This window comes from Helianthus annuus, chromosome 2 (assembly GCF_002127325.2).
Source record: "Helianthus annuus cultivar XRQ/B chromosome 2, HanXRQr2.0-SUNRISE, whole genome shotgun sequence".
Taxonomy (NCBI): Eukaryota; Viridiplantae; Streptophyta; class Magnoliopsida; order Asterales; family Asteraceae; genus Helianthus; species Helianthus annuus.
Genome location: NC_035434.2, coordinates 138,920,399 through 138,928,932, shown reverse-complemented (window position 1 = coordinate 138,928,932; position 8,534 = coordinate 138,920,399).

Sequence of the window (8,534 nt, the reverse complement as noted above, 5' to 3'; positions counted from 1 at the left end):
AAACAGCAGTTCTGCACTGTCCATGCGGCCCGCGTAGGGTTTTTCCCTATTTAACGCGGCCCGCCTGGACTTAAAAGGAAATGCAGATTAAACGAACACTCGCGACCCGCCTTCACTTGCCATTACATTTCACGCGGGTCGCTTGGGTGTTAAAGGGTTTTAAAAATAATCAAGTTTAAGCGACCCGCTTCATAATGGCTTCACACTTCACGCGGGTCGCGTAACCAGTCGCAGTCGGTGTCATCTTCAAAACCCCCAAATCACGTTCATTTGAAACCCTAACCCTTTAGCACTTCTCTCCGGCGATTTCACACCCATCACTACCTCCCTTCACCACCGATCTCCACCCTTGAACCACCACCACACCCACTGTTAATCACCACCGTCCCATCCCCACCATTCTCGTAAACGTCTACAGACGAAAACCACCATCACCACCGTTTTTCATCCACCATCATCACCGCATCGCCAACCACCAGACCACCGTGGACACCACTGTTGACACCCATCAGATTTGTCTGTTCATTCGGTTCGGTTACGCTACAAGGTATGAACTCCTGCATTATGTTTATGTGTCGAGTCAGTGGTTTGTCTGATGTTCTGTTTCTTTTTTGTATTGAGTCGAGTCCAGTTTAGGGCAGTGTCGGGTCTGAAAGTTTTAGTTTAATCGAGTCAGTATCACTCATGTGCTGGTTATTTATGTGTCGAGTCATTGTCTGCAGGTCCTAATCTGATGTTTGAGCAGTCTGGTTACTCAGTCAGGACCACAGTAGAGTCGAGTCAGTCGTGTCATAGTGTAGAGAGGGGTGCGGGCGGTTTGGTTTGGTTTGCTATGACTGATTAATTTCTTGCTTTGAGCGATGTGCGCGTGGGGTGTGATAGATACATATAGGAGGGGTGGTTTTGTCCGCAGATGTATTGGTCATGTTATTTGGACGCGGACGTTCGTTTTAGGATATGGTAACCTCCAAGTGTGGGGAGGCTTTTCGCGCCGTTTCATAAAAATTCCATTTTTCACCAAACTTTGCGCGCATTGCTTCCTTTGCTTCCGCACTCGGTGTGTGATGTTTTCTCGGCACTTAGGATTGCTCGAGGGCGAGCAAGGTGCCGGGAGGGGGTAAAAGTGTAAATTTTTGTAAGATGAGTCATAAGTGTCGTTTTTAGGGTTATGTGCGTCATTTTGCGTCATTTTGCGTCGTTTAGGGTCCGTTAGTGTGTTTCGAGTCATAGTTGCGTCATGTTAGTGTCGTGTCGTGCACGTACTATTGCATCGCTCGATTTTAGGCCGCGTCGCCCGTACTCAATCTCCATTCGGGCGAGGTTGGCCTAGGTTCGGGTTGTTTTTGTGATATGCACTTATATCGGACAACGGCCGCGAATGAAATGCTATACGGCCGTCGTCCGATTGTACATTATTATAATATTATTTTATTATATAAAAAAAATAAAAATAAAAACAGAAAAATTCCAAAAAAAATCAAAAAATTCAAAAATACCAAAAATAGCTTGTGATTACTAACGGTTCACCTGTTTTGCATGTTTATTTGATCTGTTGTGAACAGGATGTCAGGTGAAGGATCATCTTCAGGTGTCAAGCGCAAGAGGCGCACTACTCGTGCCCAGGCAGCTGCACAGGAGCAGCCGGATGCTCCGGTGCTTCGAGAGATTAGATACAGGGATGCTGGGACCCCACACGGGCAGAGTGAGAGGCTGGTTGAGAGCCCGTTGTTGCGTTTTACGGTGGGGTCATATGAGTTTATGAAATTCGAGGCAATTAAGAAGGTGAAGTTGTTAGAGAGTAAAAGGATTGACTGGGATTTGGTTAGGAAGTTGGGACAGGTCGAGAGAGTTCAGGAGCTTCTAGGGGATAAGTTTAGGTGGGCGATGGATTGTGAGATGCCTCAGTATCTGGAGCTGACTATGGAGTTTCACTCCACATTCATTTATAGGCACCCAGGGGGGTTCGATCAGCCGGATGTGGTTTCGTTTGCGTTGGGAAAACAGGTTTACAATATGAGTCTGATGCAGTTTGCAGAGGCGACAGGGTTGTATTCGGCTGAGGAGGTTGGGTCAGATGAGTTTAGAGGTTTATTGAGGCAGGTTTTGAGAGACCCGGCAGAGGCGTGTGTCGTGAAGGAGGATTTGGCACGTTTCTGGCACACCATTGCTATTTCACCATATTCTAGCAATTTGGTGGCGTCAGACATTAGAGATCCGGTTTACAGGTTCGTGCACAAGATTTTATGTTCCACTCTGATAGGAAAGCACGAGGGAGACAAGGTAAACCAGCACAGTTTGTTTTGCTTGATGTGCATGGTTGAGAGGCGGCCGGCCAACCTAGCTAGTATTTTGGCATGGTCTTTAGCGAGGCCGAAGAAGGGGGTTGGTACGGCCAGATTGTATGGTGGGCCGTATATCACTATGTTGGCAGCCAATTTGGGTGTGTTTGCTGAGTTTCCGGCGGAGAGGATGACTGAGGGACCCGCTCCATCTCTCGTGGAGTTGAGGAGTTTACAGCTAGCTAGGATCGTCACGTTTATCGAGCCGCTAGCATGGACAGAGATTCTGCCAGCACCACCGTCTCCGGATCCGACTGCCGAGGAGGCAGCGACCACCACGATTCCGGAGCGGTACCAGGTGCCACTTCAGAGACATCAGCTCCCAGCACGGGAGTATCCTTTCAGGCAGCCGCGGCCAGTGCCGCTGACTTTGGAGGGTTTGTATGATAGAGTGGAGGAGGTTAGACAGGAGGTTAGACATGAGGTTGAGCAGGTTAGGCATGAGATGCAGCTGGGTTTTCAGGGTTTGTATGATTACTTCCATATACAGCTACCACCGGTATTGCAGCCACAGCAGGGGGGTCCCGCTGGTGGAGAGGAGGAGCCTGCTGGTGGAGAACAGGGTGGAGCAGGAGATGCATGAGGATGAGCAGCAGTGCTTACAGCAGTTATATCTTTTGTTTTATTTTTTTTATGCGGTTTTTGATCCTCGTTAGTCGGTTTGTATTGATATGATATATTTGGTTGGTCGGGTTTTTTTTGGGTTGGATGATACTTGTTGATGATACTTTGATGTATATATTATTTTGGTTTTGGTATGTTTGAGTGATAGGTTGTTTTGATGCCGCTTCCGTTCGCGTGTCCGAGTTAGTACAGTTTGCTGAGCGCGTTTTGGATTGGAGGGCATGTGTGGTATCGACTGGCATACTGACAGTCTCACATATGATTCAGCTAAGTCGTTCCACTTGTATACTTGTATATTTATTTATTTATTTTTGTTTTTAGGTTTTAGGAGTCAGGTTTACATCCTTGCATTAGGGACAATGCAACATTCAAGTGTGGGGATGGGAACTTTTAGTTAGTAAGTCTTGAGTCGAAAGAAAAAAAAAATAAAAAAAAAATAAAAATAAAAATAGAAAATGTCTTTTGAAATAAGAAATTTGCAAAATAAAAACGGAAAATGATAGAAAAGTCGGGTTTTTGATCGGGTTCAAATAATAATAATATGAGATAGAAAAATCGTGCTTGTGTCTAGTTTGGGATGCGCGGGTAGGCTTGATTCGGTTTCGGGTTCCTTTGATATTAATTATACCTAATTGTCGGTCTACTAGTGGGTTCTCATCTAGGGAAAGTGGGGAAATTGAAACCGCCAATAATAGTATAAGGGATGCCGTTATAAGCTAAGATCGTTAGAGTTTTTGGTCATTATCTCGTTGAAAAAATAAATAAATAAATAAATAAGCGAGCTAGAAACTAAATGAAAGTAGCCATTCTATGTAATCTGTGGTTGGGGATAGCGACTCTACAGCCGGAATACCGCTAGAATGTGTGAAATCGACCTTGCAAAATAAATAAAAAGTACCGAGGCCTATGTAATCTGTGGTTGGGGATAGCGACTCTACAGCCGGAATACCTCTAGGATTAGGGAAAGCAACGTCTACGCTCGTAAATGAAAAAAAAAATGAAAAATGAAAAAAAAATGGAAGGATAGATTTGATTTTAAACTCTCTTGATCTTGGTATAAGGCGGTTAGGAAATAACCCAGTGGTGGTTCCTTTTGTCCTATAAGCTTGAGGGGGGAGTAGGTGGACTTGCAATTCGTAGCGTGAGACCCTAGGTGGATTGACCGAACTTGAACCTAAATTGCATGATAAGGGCTTGAAACCGGGTTGGGTTTAAGAGGATCATTATACTTGCAATCGCGGCTAACACGAGTATCGATTTAATAAAATAATCTAAGCTTTTGTCCCGATCGACTATCTTGACTATGATTCCGTTTGCATTATTCTTTTTCGAGGACGAAAAAAAGATAAGTGTGGGGATATTTGATGTATTGCAAAATACATCGGTATTCGCGTCGGTTTTAGTCGTTAGTTAGTTAGTTTTAGTGTCGGTTTAGTTTAGAATGTACATACTATTGATTTATTTGTGTTTCCAGGTCTTTACAGCCAAAAGGAGCGAAAACGAGCAGAATTCTGGAAAGGCGGAAGGATGGCACGGAAACCGAGGAAGTCGGGAGCTGAAACGAAGAAAAATTGCAGTTCTGGAGCTCCAAGGCGGGCCGCGTAGACTTAACAGGCATCTTCACGCGCCCCGCATTGACTTAAAGGAAGAATTGCAGGAATAACTACCTCTCGCGACCCGCGTCAACTTAGGCATGACTCTTAGGCGGGCCGCGAGAGTTTTGGCAAGATGTTCAGGATTTTAAACCCTAGGCGACCCGCGTTAGCTCAAGCCATTTCTTCACGCGGGCCGCCTGAAGAGTCTGTGTCGGCAGAAGGTTGCGGAGTGCATGGCAAGTTAGGGTTTTTGGTTATATAATAACATATACGCGTGCACAGCCGGATTATTACGAACTTGGGGCATCTTAGGGCAAGAATTGGCTGCTGATTGAAGGCTGTGGACGTGCTTGAAGCATCTGGGAAGCTTGGAATCATTGGGATAGCGTTTTTGAGCATTCAGGAGTGAAGATTCGGGTTCTACATACCTTTTTCTTTCGTTCTTTGTTTGTTTAGACTTTGTTACCAATGAATTCAGTTGATACAATGCTTTTGACTTTGTTTTTGATGATGTTTTCCGGCTAAAACCATAAACTAACTAGGCGATGACTATGGCATGACAAAGTTTGGATTTTTATTTGATTATTGATGTGGTTGTGGACTTTTCTTGTATTGTAAACACTATGATAGTTTGTCTTGGTGCATATGTGTGCTTGTGATTATTTATTTATTGGTTATTTGTTCCATTCGATTCTTGGTGACGGTCTTTATCACGGAATAGAGTCGAATTAGGGTTCTTGACTTAGGTGAGTGTCTATATCACATAATAGGTCATTAATTCTTTAGGGTGAAAAGTGCACTAGTAACCTTAGGAACAATATTCGGTAATTAATTAAAATCAAGTGTGCTGCTAGACTCGTCGCGGAAAGGCTCGAGGATATTGATAGGTCTCGGAGTAGTTATAAGGAATTAACCACCCATTGTCTATTAAGCCAAGATTAAACCCATAGTTGCTTTAGACGTTCGCGCGGCAAAGTAGAACGTCTTACATAAGCACTTTCAAGAAACTAGAGGACGGGCAAGAAATCTAGAAAACCGGTGAGCGTAACATCCTAGGTAGTGCCACAAGAATCGCCTCGAGAGTGTTTGAGGGGCTTAGTGGTATCTTAATAGGTTTAGCATTAGAAGATCCCGGTTCCACACCACATCATTATCATTTAGGAATCCATTCTGAGTTTAGCCTGCGTCTAGCCTAGGTAGTCTTCATTCTCACTGATCAGACCCTTCGTTTGAGTTCGTGTCTAGCTTTCTAGTATTATTTTATTATTTTATTTAGGATTTTTAGAAACCCCCCCCCCAAATTAATAAACAATTTAGTATGTCGTGTCAGTTTGAGTCTAGATAGAGTCGTAGCGTAGTCAGTAGAGTCTCGTGGGTTCGACACTCGGACTTACTTTAGCTTTACTACGTCGATCGGTTCACTTGCCGGTTGCGTGATTTAGGGTTTAGGTCGAGTCTTAGTTTTATAAATTTAAAACTTAGTGAGTCTAGAAATAGGGTAATTTAGTTAGTTTTATTTGACCCATTTTCACCACATCAATCTTCATCATCTTCATCTTGAGATTATAAGAAAATGGCAAGATTGTAATTATTGGGCTAAATTTATATATTTAATTAAATATAAAAGGGTATTATTGTATATTTACAATTAGCAATTATGGAATCTTGTAACCGAAATTCTTAATTTGTTGAATATTTCATAATCTCTCCTAAAAAATAGTGCACTTTCAGACTTTTTCATTATCTATCAATATCTCCTCAATTTTTTTTATTATCAAAGAAAAGAAGGCAGATAGGCATTGTGGGCGATGAAGAAGAGTACACATGTGTACATTGGAATTACCGGTGTACACATGTGTATGTTCAAGTTGTACACTTGTGTATCGTACACAGGCTAACTCAAACACCATACAGTGTAACGTACTTTATATTTTTATTTTTCTGCAGAAAGACATTGTCGTAAAGTACTTGAAATCAGTTAATCATCCGAAGTCGCGGGACTTTTATGGGGCATTGCTATGCGATTGTTTGAAATTCGGTTGATTGTGGCGTTTTTGCTATGCGACAAATGGAGACTTGGTTCAGGGTAACAACAGAAATATGGGATAGTAGACTTGGTTCAGATGAAAACAAGCACCGTGATCAAATCCTGAAAGAAGCGCTTGCATACGACAAGGCGAATAGGACTTTTGAATAGTAGATTTTGTGGTAGACAATAATATGTGTAAGGCACTGGTTGATGACGACACAAACATGGTTGCCTTCTTTATAAGTGGTTAGATGTTTTGTTGATGTTGGTACTTTGAAATTTATTTGAATAAGTTAAAATGTTTTTTGGTTTGTGTTTTATTTTTTTTGGGTTTTTTTTTTTTTTTTTTTTTTTGCGATTTATGTAACTTGTGTACGATGCTTTACTGGGAATTTTAGGTCCATGCTCACACAGAGTATATGTATGTTTACACTTGTGTATTGATCGTAAACTCGTTTAGTTCTGCACCTGTTTTATATGTGTATACGTGTGTTTGTTAATAAAATACCCATATGTGGAAAATAAAGTGATAAATCAGTTTGTTGTTACTTGCAACCGACTCTACACGTTTAGAGTAAAAAGTAAGTTAAACAAAATATTGTAATTATGCACATTAGAATGATTATTATAGCAGCCAATAAACGCATTTGTTGTAAATATAAGTATGCATATGTAAAAATCGATATGTACCATTAAAACAGTAAGGGCACCTATTGAAGCAAATTTCGATGTACACATGTGTATAAGCAACCATTAACAAAAAGTCTGTAAGATTTAGAAAGAAAAAAAACATGAGTTGTACATATGTGTATAACATGGGGATAATATAAAACCAAGAAAGTTATGAGTATTGTTATCAATATACATCTGTGTATATAAGTATACAACATCATCCTTCTGATAAAACATAATACAAACATCCCGACCATCTGTAACCATGATGACAAAATCTGCAAACCTAGAATACATATACACATTGACGAAATCAGCATGAAGCAAAACCGAATACGAACACAAAGGGGCATTGTTTTTTTTTTGAATGGCTAACGTTGCACACCATGGGGATTGAACCCCTGACCTCTCCTGTCCTAAGCTCTATCTAAACTCACCAACACCACTGGGACATTGTTAAAATATGAAAATCGCAACATAAACGAAAATTCAAAAATCAATTATTATCCTTCTGAAATGCATTCGGGTCAACCAGTTTGAAAGTAGATGCAGTCAAACTCATCCCATCTAGTGCTCTTCTGGATCAGCAATCATATTTCCAGTGTACAAGGCACCCGTTTGAGATCATTGTCATGCACCGACGGCGTTAAGCGACAAAACTGAAACATCGAAAAGCATTTTTTGATAAATAAAAAAATAATCAGATACAAAACAAAAATGTACACCGTGCGATAATATGAAAAAAAACTTGGCCAACAAACCTTTGAAAAGGTGTTTAGGGTGAATTGGATATTGCAGCAAAATTTGTTTGCACCGATGAAGAAGAATTGATTGATGTTGATGATGATGATTTGATGATGTCATATACAACCAACAATTGTATTTTTTCAAAGCTCTTGCCGTAAACCAAAATCCAAGTAAATGTTTTTTCAATTCTAAAACCAAATTGAATAACGAAGAAAAGAAACTTGCGATTTTGATTTTTTGCTTAATTTCTTGCATTCGAATCTTGATTCATTTGAGGGAAATATTGAAATCACAAGATTATAGAAATTAGTTATCATGTTTGGTAACTGATTGTGATAAATCTCTTTAAAAATTGATATATAATTTAAAAAATAAAATTAACTTTATATGGTTAATGACAATCCTACCCCTTACCATCTAAAACAAAATCAAGGGCCAAGATTAGTTCACGCAGTTCACTCTTGGGATTTTGTTCACGTTTGAACCTAATCCTATATATATATATATATATATATATATATATATATA